The sequence below is a fragment of the Desmodus rotundus genome, chromosome 3 (assembly GCF_022682495.2).
Source record: "Desmodus rotundus isolate HL8 chromosome 3, HLdesRot8A.1, whole genome shotgun sequence".
Classification (NCBI taxonomy): domain Eukaryota; kingdom Metazoa; phylum Chordata; class Mammalia; order Chiroptera; family Phyllostomidae; genus Desmodus; species Desmodus rotundus.
This window is the reverse complement of record NC_071389.1, coordinates 76,539,199-76,554,558: the sequence shown is the minus strand read 5'-3', so window position 1 is coordinate 76,554,558 and position 15,360 is coordinate 76,539,199.

The following is a 15,360-nucleotide window of genomic DNA, read 5'->3' as shown; positions in this document are numbered from 1 at the left end:
CTTCCTCTATACTCTATATATTCTGGTATAGACCAAATAAGTATTTATGAAGAAATATATCATTTTGATGAATATTTCACGTGAAATTGCATGTTAGGCCATGGGTTTCTACAAAAAAAGAAAAAAAAAAAAAAACCCAGAACACGGCAGTTAGACTCCTCCAGTCACCTACACTGCTGGCTCCTCCCTCTCCTGGCACTTGTTCTAGACTCCAAGCAGGAAGCCAGACCAAACTGAACACAGCAAACCCTATCTTCCTTTCGGTATCAACTACAGTGAGTCAGTGTTTATGCAATGATCTGCTATTAAAGCAAATACGCAGGATCAGGAATTCCCAAACATTCATGTTTTCATTTCCATTTCACATGATAATGAAGCTCGCCAAATTTGGGCACTTTAAATTATGAGGTCCCCTATCACACATTTCTTTATCAGTCTTCCACATAATTGTTAACCAAGACTCTGATACGAGTGTCTAAAATGCTTACTGTTGCTCAGCAGCAAACAAATGCCTTCAGCCTCTGACTCACCACTGGGGTTTTTCTCAAAACCTCTCCTGTCTTTGCAAATGCACCTCACTCAGGTAACGGAGCCTGGTGATAACACCTGGAGTGCACAGGAGCTAAGCCACCAGCCCCGGACATGCAGAGCAGCACCCGCGACTGAATTCAATGCTGACATAACACTCTTAACAGTGAGCAGAAAATGATGCACGAATAGAGCTGGGGCCAACTGTCTGTCTCACAGGAAGCTGATTTATAAAAGGCAATTAAAGCTCTTGAGGTGGAGAAAACGTTAGGACTCCAAGCTACCGCAGAAGCTACCGCAGTGGCCTACCTGCCCCGAAAGGAGTCTATTCTGGGGTTTTTGTTTTCCTTTTTTTGTTCTCTCCCCTCGACTTCTACTTAGTCACAATTATTTGGGTAAGGAAGGTGTCCCTCCAGGCAAAGAGAGCAAAACCAGAGGCCATCTCCAGCAGCCTACACTACCCTGTCTACACTCTTCTGTGTGGGGGGTTTTTTTTACTGAAAAATTAGAAAGAAAACACAGCAAATTATTATCTGCTCAATGCACATGTAGGTGTTCCCTCCCGAATTTTGTTATCTATAAGAGATAGCATTTCAACATTGGAGTTAAAACCCCAGGCCTGAAAAGTACCCTGCTGCTCCCACTCGATATTGTCGGTTTCAGTGACAACAAACTGGCTTCCAAACCTCCTGGTGAAAACCACAAGTTCTCACTCTCGGTGACTTGAATTTAGTGAAATGAAAGTCATTTCTATTTTAGTATTTTTAAAGAGTTATACTTAATAGCCCAGTTAAAAGGTCAGTTCTTGAAATTAATGGGTGAGCACTAGTCTCACCCAAGGGTAGAGAGGGTTTTTTAGGGAGCCCAAAGGCCCAGGAGCACACTGTCTAATCTGGGGTCACAGGGGAGGAAAAGAGCCTTCAGCTGGAGTTCTACTAAAATATTACCTACCAGGAGAATAGACTTTCAGAGACCATTTTTCCATCAGGCCACCAGCAGGCACTTACTTAGACCCCCAGGACACTGGAGTCTGGCAGGATCCTGGGATGACCGCTGCTGGCAGGATCCAGCCCCCTCAGTGTGCTCCAGTCCTCGCCACCCCCAGCTGGTTCCACACGGACAGTGCTCGTGCCCTGAGCCTGCCCTGCTGACAGGCCCTCAGGGCTTCCACCCTCTTTTCTGGTGACACCGTTTAGAAAGCACACGTGGGCCTGGAACCGACGCTCAGCTGCAGTACCTTCCTGGGATGTCTCTTGGGAAACACCCCTGAATTGTCTAGGCTAACACATGTTTTTAGGCTTTAGCTATCTAACCAAGTTTCTATGTATCTTATTGATCATGTCAACATCTTGCTTAAGATCTGTCAATGACTCTTGTCCTGTCTCCAAGGAAAACTCCAAACTCCTCAGCAGAGCTGGCTGAAAAGATGCTTCAGTATCTGGCCCTTTCCTGACACTTCTCACCTGTTCTCCTCTGGCCACTCTGGGCTACGTGTGGTTTCCCAGCCTGCTGTGTTCTCTCTTACCTCTGAGCCCGGAACATGTTGTCCACCAAGTAACTAAAGCTGGTGCTTCCCTTGTTTCTTGAACCTGTGACTTGCTTACTAAGTGACTTGCTTTGGCCAAAGGGAAATTAGCATACACCTTGAGAGCAGAGGATGAAATGTACTTGTGTGCTGGTTTGTCCTCTCCTGCTGCCCTTGGGAAGCCTGAAATCGCCATATGAAGGAGCTCAGACCAGCCTACTGGAGGATAAGATACCACACGGAGCAGGGACAAGCTGCCCCAGCTGAAGCTCCCTTCTCCCTCCAGCCAACCAGCCCCACCACAGCTCGACATGTGAGTGAGGCCATAGACCAGTCAGTCCCAGCACACTAGAAGAGCCCAGCTAACCCACAGAATCATAAGAAATAGTACATTTGTTATTTATGTTTTTTGTTTAAAGCCACTAAATGTCGGGGTTGCTTGTTAGGCAGTACATGTCAACTGATACGCTCACCACCCTTCCTAGCTAAAAGCTCCCAGTCTCAGGAAAAAGGCTTCCCTCACCCCAGAGAAGACCACACTGTTAGCATCCAGGGCTTCCCGTGAGTTCCAATGGAAGAGCACTGGCCATAATAGTATGATGAGGTTGCCTATTTCTTCATCTTTCTCTCCAGTGACTGAAAGGTCCCGTAGCTGTCGTGGGTGCCTTCCTATGGCACACACTCAGTGAATATTTGCCAAAAGAAGATACAGGAATGTAATGTATATGCATCTATCTTCTAGTTCTTTCTATCCTTGATTTCAAGGAACTAGACTCAATCATTTTTACCCATCACCACTTAGACATGTTAACTGCATCAAAATATATTTTTTAATGTTTTTCCTTTTTTAGAGTTTCACTCATATCAATAGCCTTTGGGAATCTCCCTATTCTTTTTGTAGATGAGACTGTATCATATCTTCCAAACTCACTATGCCTTTCAGTTTGACTAATATGAAAAAATTCACCTAAAATTCCAAGGCCCTCAGCACATGCACATGGATATTTCTGACAACGTTGTGAAATTCACCATCGTAATCCTCTACCACGTATATCAGAGAAGCAGAAGGCTCGAACAACACATAACTGACTCCGCTGTCAATGCGACGACTTGACAGTTAGTGACAATTCATATTACAGAACAAATGCCTCTCCAAAGCGATTAGCAAGTTGCAATTGTTCACCTGTTGATTTCAGCAACACATCACGATAAATTTTGTTCTGTGAAATGTCTCATCCAAACACCTTTAAAGCTGCCACAATTACTACAGAGAAATCACTGGGCTAAAACTTAACACACATCTCATTTAATCCTCTCAACGGTCCTTCAGGGTGGGTAATGATCAGCCCCATTTCACAGCCCGTACTCACAGGAGGTAAGTCAGACTCAGAGAAGCTGGGCCAGTTCCGCAAGGACACACAGGTAATGGGTGGCAGGGCTGAGATTTGAACCCAGATGTGATTCCAAAAGCCTCTTATTTGGACTAATACAGGGTGGAGCAAAAGTAGGTTTACAGTTGTGAGTATAAAAACACAGTTTATTCTTATATTATTATGTATTAATTATTGTATTATTTTTCATACAAACAGTTGTAAACCTACTTTGGCCTCACCCTGTCTATTTAAATCTGAGGCTGTTATGTGAAAGTGATAACTGTCTTCCTTTGGAAGGTGAAGAAGTAAAGGCACAGAGAACGCAAACAGCTTGCCAGTGGCCTCAGAGGGGCAGGGAGGGGATGAGAACCCAGGTGCCCATTCTTAGCCTGCAGCTCCTGATCCAGGGCCAAGCCCGAGGTTTCTCCATCGTCTCCTAAGTTGTTAATACTTGGATTCACACCTACCTTTGTGACTGACAACAACAAATTCAAGAGGGAGAAAGAACAGGTTCTTTCTATTCTAGGTGTGCTTCCAATCACTGTGTATCTAGATCGGTTGTGGAAAGGAAAGTATGAAGCGTGAAGTTTGTGAGACCTACTTAGGTTGTCATCTGCTTTTTCAAATTTCTTTTTGAAAAGGAAACGATGAAATCTAGAGAAGAATTTTAATCTTCCAACCCAATGAAATTCACATGAGTTGTATTTATTATTCACAGCAATATGAGAGAACCATCTTCACTGCCTGTGCACCATGAGGGATGATGAATATTTACCATTACACACTGAAATTGAGAGTTACATAATGACCTTTAAAAAACAACTCTACTTCTCTACAATATCCAAATGCACCCAATAGGTATTTATTGTTCTAGGAACACACAGTGTCTCCTGAAGTTTAATCCATTTCAACAGCTTAAAATAATGACCCCCTGGGCACACCACACACTTGTCAAACAAAACTGACTTTTAAATTTTTATTTGTTAAGAAACATTTTAGAAATGTAGATTTTTCTGAAAATACAAAAAAAAAAAAACTACCTTGTGTAAACACCATTTCTCTTAACCCCAGACCCAGATCTTCAATACCTATCCCTCTTCCAGGTATGGAGGAGGGAATTGATATTTGTGGAGCACATAAAGGGTGCTGGAAACGTTCAGTTACACCCTGACCGGATTCCCCAGAATGGAGGCACAGCTACCTGAGATTATCTCAGCTAAGTAGTGGAGCAGCTAGTGCTAGGTCTCTGAGAGCACAAAAGTCCTTTTAGTAATGGAACTTAAGGTACTAATAACATTTTATGCTGTTTGTGGGTTTCAAATGTTCTGGGGCCATTCTGGTCATCAGACCCCCTTACTCCCCATCTCCCAACAAGGTTTGCAGGTAGATTCCCCCCCCCCAGTTCTTTCTCTATGGAAAGTGTCCTGATAGCACCACACCAACACATACAGAAACACTCCAAGAAGAAAGCGTCAGCTGAAGTCACTAGCTAGGGGCTTCCACAGAAGGGTGGCTATGGAATAAAGTCCCCGAGACAGCCAATGTCAAGTAACTGCCCAACTTTAGACTTAATCTAGGCAGGGCCAGCTAGGTTAGGGACTTGAAGATTTAATCCATAGGACTTCTATGTTCTTTTGGATCCAAATCAGAGAAAAGGGGGAAGGTCACTTAGTGCCAATTCAATTTGACATAAACAGAGGAGGAGAGCAATTACAAAGAAGAGGACAAGGGAAATAGTGTTCCTTTTCAATGCTGGGCACATGGATAAATTACTGGAGCCCAGTAAGAAAGTTCTAGTTACACCAGACTGATTTCCAGCCAGACCTGTCAACAGGAAAAGGAGCCAAGATCGACTATAGCGGCGTTTCCCTTCATCCTCCCCTTCTTGACTTCTGATCCCAAACATTGACCCTTATCCCCAACTCTGAAGGCCATTTCTGATAAACAACTGGAACATCCACTTGATTCACAAGAAAAACCAATACCATCCTTTGTTCTGAGATCGCCTAACGTCCTGGCCCGGCAGACCCTACATTCTGCCTGAAGTATCCATTAATCAGTGTGTCATTCTCCATAGGATGCTATCTGTACCAGAAAGACCATGTGGTCCACGATCCTTAGTTAAGTGACACTCCCATGATACTGACTGACATCCTTTTTCTGGAGGCCTGCCCAGATGAAGGAAATGGAAAATCCTCTTTGAGCAAGGTGACTGCCAACTCTCTTCTGACCCTTGGGAGGCCCCCCTCTTCCACTGCCACTTCCTTGCTTGTCTTTAGGGATGTGTCAGCCAGCAGGTTGCTAGGACAACTGGCATCATTGCTGGGGCACAGAAATAGATCGCCAGCAGAGCTGGGAACCTGGATTGCAAACTCCAATGACAGCAACAAGATACCAATTGGCAGCTAATCTGCTCTGCTGAAGGGGAGTGACAGACTAATATCACCCAGTGGATAGCTCTCACCTTGCCATACTATCCTTTAATCTACACTTGTGCTTGATGTGCTGGTGACAAAGGAGGGGCAAGAAACTCACTTAAGATAAAGGTTGAATGACTCTATTCTGAATTGTGGAGCTGATGGATGTGGAGGAACCAATTGACATTTGTGTATTTAATTTATTAGTCTCTTGCGTGTGGGGGAAGGGAGGCTGTTCATAGCAGAAGCAGGAGAGCCAGAAACAGGTAGAGCAACTGAGGATGCCAAAGGGAAGGGGGAAAAAGTCTGCTTGTATAGGCAATAGCTGTCCCCCTTCTGAACAATAGCACCCTAATCTCATGCCCCCTTTTCTTGGAGAACAAAAGGCGAAGGAGCCTGGAAAACTAGGGCTTGCCAGAGTAGAAAAAGGGAAGAATCCCTGCCCAGTTCTCTTTGTTCTGCAGGGTAAGTTTTACAATGCTTATAATGGGTAGCAACTCATAGGAGCCCCAGGCATTAAGACAGACTTGTTCAAGTCTTGGATTTTAGCCGTGGAGAAACTACAATTTTTTCAGTTCTGTGAAAGCTACAATGGTTTGAGAAGAAAAAAAAAAAAAACAACAAAATGAAATGAAGAGCGCCCTAATGGAAATTTTAGAAAATGCTTTTAGCCAGAGTGTTTTCATTTCTAGATGCACAAAGCACGAGGGTCCCGATGTCCACGAAGATGGCTTCTGTGCCAAATGGAAGACACAGCCCGGGCCAGCCTGTGTGCAGGGTCCCGCCGGCACTGTGGGCAAGTCCTGTCCCGGTGCCAAACACTTGAAGTTGGAAGGAAGATGTCACAGGACATTGTGAGGAAAAGGTATTGGGAAAGAAGTGGGATTTAGAGGTGGAAGAAGAGGATAAGACTCTGAAGAGCATGTTATCAAGAACATGCCACAGTTTTGAAAAAGATTCTAAAGGAGACTGCCATTTGTATCCCATTAGAATTTCCATTTGGGGGATTCTACTTAGGGAAATTGTTTCAGAACGAAAGCAGAAATAGGAGAAATGACATTGAACAACTAACTTCCTCCAATACAGGTTCCAAACAGCTAATTTTACTCTCTCTCCTAAAAAGCACTTTATACTTGTTACTCTATTCAGCAAAGCTATCATTTAGAATGGAAGGGCAGATAAAGTGCTTCCCAGACAAGGTAAAGCTAAAGGATCATCACCACCATGACTTATTATATGAAATGTTAAAAGGACTTATCTAAGAAAAAGATTAAAATTATGAACAGTGAAATGACAAAAAAAACTCACAACTTTCAACAACTGAACCTAAACAAAAACAAAAACAAACTAAGCAAACAACTAGAACAGGAACAGAATCACAGAAATGGAGATCTCATGGAGGGTTATCAGTGGTGAGGGAGTGGGGGGAGAATGGGGGAAAAGGTACAGGGAATAAGAAGCATAATTGGTAGGTAGAAAATAGGGGGAGGTTAAGAATAGTTAGGAAATGGAGAAGCCATGTATGACCCACGGACATGAACTAAGTGGGGGGAATGCTGCAGGGAGGGGGGTGCAGGCTGGAGGAAGATAAAGAGGAGAAAAATTGGACAACTGTAATAGCATAATCAATAAAATATACTTAAAAATTAAAAAAAAAGAAAAAGTAAAAGAAGAAAATTACTTCTTCTGAATCATGTTACATACTTACGCAGGTGTCTACAAAAGGTTAACATAATCCTCAAGATACATACAAGATGGATTCATTCTCTCAATCTAAGATCCTGCCTAGCATGACGTGTTACATAGCTACCACTTAAAACTGTGTGGTTAAATGATTTTCTGGTACTAAAATCTGATTAGTTTATAAAAGTAAAAAATTGGAGGAATTAAAAGAATGAAATTATCTTTCTATTTGCCTTTTTACACATTAGTCCCAAAGAACAATTTATTTGCTGGTAAGAACCAACCAGTTTTGTTTTGACTTTATGACAAAACAATGTTATTTAGTTCCCATTTGTGCTTCACTATTCTGTAAGAAAGCAAAAGAGAGATAATCTTTTAAAGAACAATGAACAGAATTCAAATCCTATGGTAGGCCATACTTTGTGAGAAATGACATACATCAATAATATTTTAACAAAGATGATGGGGTGGACCAGCCTCTGAGATGTTAAAAAGGTGGGAATTACTTAATCTCTACCTGGGAGACTTTCCGGTGGCTGAGCACCTTCCCTCCCAGCAGCAGCCCCGTCCAGCCACCCTTGCCCTGCCTTCTGGCCTGCACGCTGGCTCTTGAACACTGAGCACTCCAAAGGTATACCCCTTGAGAAATACATTTTTAGTTTTGTGTGTGGTTTCTGTTCATAGTTCATGTTGAAAACACTATACTTAATAGGGTTGAGAGGCATCAGTGTTTAAGTGGCCCAAGTTCTTGTTTCAGCTTTTGAAAATAAATACATAAAATAACCCAAAATGAGAATGGTTCCCAGGTGCTACAAATCCTATTCTGTGTCTTTGTCGGTGGTCATTTTGACGGAAAGATGTCTCTGCCTCTGAGCTCTCAACTGCCTGGATGCAGCAGCAGTTAATGAGACTAGTTTTATCGTCTTCCCCTCCTTTGCTGTCTCGAAGTACACACATCTATGACGTTGAAATACTACCTCTGCTTCCAGGCCTAATGGAGCTCCCACCCCGAGGAAGCCTGCCCACCAGCCCGTACAGAGCACCTGACTCACAGCCTCCCCCGGTGGTCTGGTAGAGTGGCGTCTCAGAGGATGGTCCGTACAGATTACTCTCCACTGTATCTTTAACAGGTGTCCTTAACACATACCCTCTTTTAATAAATACTATTTTTTTATTTGTAGTGAATTCTAAACTTAAGTAGAACATAAAGCCTACCTCAGCACTATTCAGTTAGAGAGCAGTCTGAGCAGGCTGTTGCTGCCTTCCTTCCCCATAGAACACGAGTAGTGCAGAAAATGCCTGGGCATTGTTCCTTCCACGACTCTTGGGTATTCAGTGTGTTTCCTTTGCCCTCCCTGTGATGCTGCGAGGAGGAGGCTGAGCATTTAGGGATGAGGACCCCGAGGGGAAAGGCTGTGCCTGGGATGTGCTGGACTTGGCCAACAGACTCAGGAAGTCGCTCTGACATTAACTCTCAGAAGCAGCAGCTCATGCAAAGGCCCCACCAAGGGGGCAACGGCCAGGAATTAATGAGGGTGTCAATGAGAAGCCACTGGAAAAAGTCTAGGGAACAGAAAACAATGGGTGAAAGAGAAAACCCTAGAGCGTCCCAGGGAACGTGTATGCAGTGTGCTCAGTCAGAGCCTTTACATTATGCAGGCCAATTTCAAGCCCATCATGAGCAAGGGCAGAAAGAAAGCGAGACTACTTTTCCTCACCTATCTAACAGTAAGGTGTCCCCTTCCCTCCTGACCCCCTCTCTATCTCAGTTTTTTTTTTAATGATAATGCTAGAGAATTTGGTATTACAGGTGGCAAATCTAAAAAGCACAAATTGGCAGTCATAATGGGAAGTCCCAAATCACTCTTCTTAGAGGGTGTATGTGTAATTCTCTTACTCTGGAGACTAGAAATTCAGCTTCCATTTTTCAAAGCTTATGAAGACAGCATAATACTGTGCAAACAGGCACAGGGGTATTTATTTTAGTCTTTCCATTGCTTCCTAGGAATATGGGACTCTGGCGCTCAGAACAGTTATTCTGAAAAGGGGGCCGATAAATACACAAAATTCAAGAAACCTTTATCATTGTGATCTGCACAAGCGATGTAGAATGACACCTCCCTGACATCTGTGACCCCCCCTTCTCCTCCACAGACGCAAGATGAACTTAACTGGTACACGCAGACCAGTTCATTCCCAACTGTGTGTCACCCAAAAGGAAACAAAATGAAAGTGATGCTGTCCAGTCAAGGCCAAGTTTCTAGGGAGATTCAGCACTCAAGCCTGTTTCCCACTTTGATGTAAACCTAAAACGGTCATAAAACAATGTGATTGTAAGAGGCAAAACCACCAAAACCACCGCCTTCCCCGGAACACCGGGCAGGCTGCTCACAAGGAACCTATAACGCAAACCACTCAAATGGAAAAGCAGAGGAAACGCACACCATGCAGAATTTTTAAAAAAAAATATTAGAAAATCCCCAAACTCTATTGATAGTTCTATAAAGCCGCTTTTTAAAACAAATTGTTTCCTTTCCCACATTCACTTAACTACATCAGACACTCAGCATCTACTTCTAAGGATTAAAGAAAACAGCCTAGTCCCTCCATGCCATCCCCCACCCAGTGCTCTTCAGAACTTTCTGTTTCTTTTACTGACCGCTGAGGCCCGCCCAGAGAAGCCCAGGCATATACTGACTCTGTCCTTAGCCACTCAAGTATTTACTGAGTGTTCCCTCAGCATGTTAGGTCTTGTAGATTCACCAGAAAAGAAATGATAAGCCTTGCTTTCATAAAATTTACAGTCTAGTTAAGGAGACGGCTGATTAAAAAATAGAAGTGCTTAAAAAGTAAAGTAAGCTGGATGGCAGAGAGGGTCGGGGTAGATGGTATTTTACACAGGTCAGGGAAGGCCACGCTGAAAGGGTAACTTGAGCAGTCCTATTTAAGGAAGCAGAGGAGCTTAGGAAAGAAATACAGATCACCCCCACCTCCTCACTTATATACTAGGCAATATTTGAGTACGAAGGTAGACAGTTTTTAAAAATTAATTTCAAATGTGGCTCATAGTTAATTTTCAAAAAGACCATTGGGCGTGGATCCTAAATATAAATGACTAAAATGATATTCGTAGCACCAAAATCAACACCTTTGAACTGTCCCATGTGCCTGGGGAAAGAATATCGTGACGGCGACAGAAATAATAATGCTTTTTTTTTTAACTGTAATACTGTGGCTCAGCATTTTGAAAACAGTTGTAAATTAAAGTTGTGTCAAATCGTTTACTTTTAGAGACGAACAGGGGGACATGAAGGTCCATTCTGCCTCATCCGAGATTGATACTTTTTGCAACGTTAGCCGCCTGGAGTTAGAAGAATCACCAGAACTCAGTTCTAACTCAACTTTCTCATGTGACTCATCACAAAATGGGCCCACAGGGCTTCGGGAGGCCCCAGCTTAACCAGCTGACTGCAGCGTCATGTGTGAAAACTCGGTCTCCTTTCTTACACGAGATACCACACCTTCGAGCCAGTCTGAGACACTCTGAGGAGCAAAGTCCATCTGTTAGAAAGGCGGTGGCAGATCTGAGAGGTGGTTCGTGGGGACAAGAAAAGGACTACCACAGAGGTAATGAGTTTGGGGTACAGTCTGCAAGGACTGCTGAGGGCCAACGCCACGAATCCAATGGCTGTGATGATTATTAGTCAAACGTTCACACACCCACCATCACACCCCATCTATGTGCAAAAACACGTTCTCTGAAAATCTCTGCCTTCCCTACTATAGTGGCAAAGGACTCGGGGCACCCAAGTAAGGGGGAAGTATAAACTCAGAGTTGTACAATGCATCAAGATTTTTAAAAGTTACTAATTTTAAAATTTACTAAGAAAACTGGGACATCCCCCGCCCCTGCCCTCGCCACTGTCCAAGCAAATGCAATTGGGAAGATAAAGTTCTTAGTTCTAAAGGAGTACGTTAGAATTTAGAATTTTTGTTCCCCTCTCTCAAACTACTCCGCTTATAGAAGGATTTTTAAATGACTTTAAGTTGGCCGTGTGGTATCTTAAAGCTTACATTCAGAACTTCTTTGAAAACCTCACTTAATGTTTAGGGATTGATAGGGTATCACATGAGCAGTTCAAACCAACTGTTAAGAAAATAAAAACCCACAAGGTTCAAAACAAAAGCTGTCCTGAAGGTTCAAAAACAGTAACTGTAGTGCCCGTTTCCATGGAACGTGAAATCCAAACCACTCTTCCACAAGACGCTTGTTTCCTAGGATAAAAATGCCTTAAAGAACATCATCAGAAGGACATTCTTACAGCTACCTGATTGAGAAAATAATTTCTGGTAAAACACACTGCTACTGTAGCACTCAAACCCAACAGGGCCCCAGATTATTCCTTAACAGTGGTAGAAACTTTCGCAATCAGAGATACTTTTTATTACGTATTAACGTGCCTCACACAACGCTCTGCCCTTTATGGGGAGCCCAAACCAAGACGTCAGCTGACCAGTAAGCAAGGAGTGTGGAGTGTGGAGCGATCCGTAGTCTCAGAAAATAACACGTCACAGGGGTCAGTGACCTGCCCAAGGCTATGAACTTGCTCGTCCTTGACAAGAGGACCAGGAATAGAATTCAGGTCGATTGATTCCAGAAGCTGTATATTTTCCACTAAGACCAATGTGTTCATACGCACAAAACCGAAACACATTCAAACACCAGCACCTCTCACAGTCCATTCACTTTGACGTACTAGGAGATTTTTGAACTTAATAAACATAGTTAATATGAGTATTTAACCCATTTATATGGATAAATATGCATGCTTTAATAAAAGTATTTAGCAAAACATGAAATTAAAAAAATTGAGTGGAAATTTTTCTTTTCATTGTTGATGCTTTTCCCCCCTGCTATATACCCTCAAATTACTATACCGTGCTTTTCAAAATCTCTTATGAAACTGGAAAAAAACAGGTAATAAATACCTGAAAAAGGTTCCTAACTGAGTTATTAATAAGCTGAAAACTTTATATTTATATATACACACATGTGTATACATATGTGTTATACGCACACAGATATATGCATTTATGTATATATAACACACACAAATATATTATATATATTAAGTGTATGTATATATACATTAAGTATATCTATACATTAAGTGTACATATGTGTTTATGTGTGTGTACGTATACCCTAGTCAAAGTTGGCTCTTCAATTCTAAAATTTAAAGGTAATAGGTTCCCAGGCCATTCTGGGTTTCCTGTAGCTATATTCTTTCCTGGCCAAACTCTCCTAAACTTGTTTTGGTGACACAGTCTGGCAATGAGGTAAAATCTCCAAAAGGCAGAGCTGGTCAAACCGCTAAGTGCCGTGGCAGATAAGCCCTTCCAAGCCAATCGTGTACTGTCTCTTCAACTACTTGGTCCTAAAAGGCCTCATGAAGGGTGAGCAGCAGCTGACCGACGCACAGGAACTACTTGACTAATCTCAAAATCCCAACCCAGTCGCCTCATACAAACCAGTAAATCATCCAATTTTGAATATGAGAAGCACCCAAAACAAATGACTATACTTGCATACCTCAGGTTTTTGACAGCCAGAAAAATCCATTCCAATGAAAAACTTTACATTAGTAAAAATAACCGCTGATGGTAACCCCGGTTGCCGATTCTTAGCCTGGAGACTGTGACCTCCCTACCCATTAACCTGAAAGAATTACGAGGACGCTGTAAACTTGACACTATTTGTACCAGGAAGAAGGACATTCCTACAATGAAAGAATCCCTGTATTCCACTCTTTCATTCCAGAAGGAGAAAATGAGAAATGCCCCACAGAAGCTGAGAGAAAGGCAAGTTCGCAGCAAATAAAATCAGAACCTCTCCCCCGAACAATGAAATTAGCTGAACGATCGCCTAGCGCTAACACGAACACCCCTTCTCCACCCTGGCTCAGTGGCATCCAGTGATTCACAACTCCGTGCAAGGTGAGCTGCCGCAGATGCCGCTCTCGCTAACTTACAACATTCACTGTGCGCTGTTCACCGGGCGCCCCAGCCTTCCTTCACCATGGGCACTTCCCACAAGAAGCTGCAGTGCTCCTGGGCTCGGGCGGGGCGTGTTCTTCCCTCCTTTCACAGAGAAGTGAGAAAAACCTAGCATGGAGTAGAACAGAAGAGAAAGAAAAAGGTAAATGCATCATCAAATATCTCGTTATCTCAACAAAGGAAGTTCACAATTAGACCAACTGATCATTCACCAAAGACTATTTGCCAAGACTGTCTTGTAACAAAGAAATTCAACAGCTTTGTTCTTGCCCCCGGAGACACAGCAGCACGGCATGCCAGCCTTTTCCCCGTTCCTCCCTGTCCCCCAATAAAGGTGAAGCCAATTCTGGGAGGCTTCAAATGCAACCCTGCTGAGATGCAAACTTGCAACACAGCCTCAAAGTAAGCCACTTGGTTTTACTCTCTTCAAAAAGGAGGGAGCTGGGACCTCTTCCCGTTGTCATACCTCACTGGGTTGTTGGGAGGATCAATAAGATCACTCTTGCAAAGCACTCACAGTTCCTGAGAAGAAAGGCACTATGTAAACGCAAAGTATTATTATTAGTGGTCATAAGCCTGCTACTGAGCTCTGAGCCAGAATATAAAAGCCAGCCTTGGCTAGCTACCAGCAATCAACCGACCCTGGGACACCCAAACATCTAGGCGTTTGCAAGGGCCACCATGCTAAGATTCCTCCTTCGAGGGAGGGGTTGAGAGTAGCAGAGGCCAGGAAACAAGGCGTCTGAAATCTCAGGAAGAAAGACATCGAGGGCCTGGCGCAGGAAGGGCAGAGGAAGAAGGAGGGGAAGGTGGTGAGAGAGGCCTGTGCAGGCGCATCATGGCTCAGCGCAGGCCACACGGCGCCCTCCAACGGCATGTCCGGTGCCCTGGAGGTTCGCGGGGACGGTGAAATTTTCCACCTGGCTGTCTGCCATTGCCGCCCACCGAGGATAACACTCACACACACAAGTGGTGCACCCAGGACCTGCTGGAGAAGGACTGGATGATTTCTGTTTGTTGCTTTTAGAGAAAAGACCTATTCATATTCTGATCATTAATATTTTCCACACCTGAATTTTTAATTTTTCCCCTCCTTGAAGACAGAGCCAGAAACAGCTTTTCCTGGGCCAATACTATTTCGACTGACTGGGAATTCTTGAGGAGTATACTTGGAGTATAAGAACATACATGAGCGGCTTTGGGGGAGACAGAAAGCAGAATTTAAGTGCTACTCTGGATTCTGTTTGCTTCCCAAATAAATCGTCCCCAAGGGACTCTCGAAGTCGTAAGCACATGCTGAACCAAGGTGGGAATCACAGCATTAACATCGAGGGTGTAATATTTTTGAGAGAAAAATGTGGTCCCTATCTCAAAGAAGGCAACAATGAATAATGTCAAACCTTAGATTTAGAATTGGTAAAACACTGACAAATCTACTTCAAAATAAAGAATTAAAAATAAGAGAGAAAAAAACGAGGACAGAAGAGAGAAAAGGAGGTGTCTGATACTGATAGGATTAACCATGGCTTTTATAGTGAACAGAGATTACAAAGTGCTTTTTTTATTAATTAATTCAATCACTTGCCAAATTTTTCCTTGGTGCTCAGTATATCCACCCGGTTCTATGTTTACAGTGGCAAACAAAATAGAAAAGAGCCATGCCTTTATGGAGCTCACTGCCTCAAGACGGACAGACATTAAAGAATCGTAGCATACTCTTTTTAGTATATGTATGACATTTGAACACTGGATGAGTATTACAAAGAAAAAATAAGCA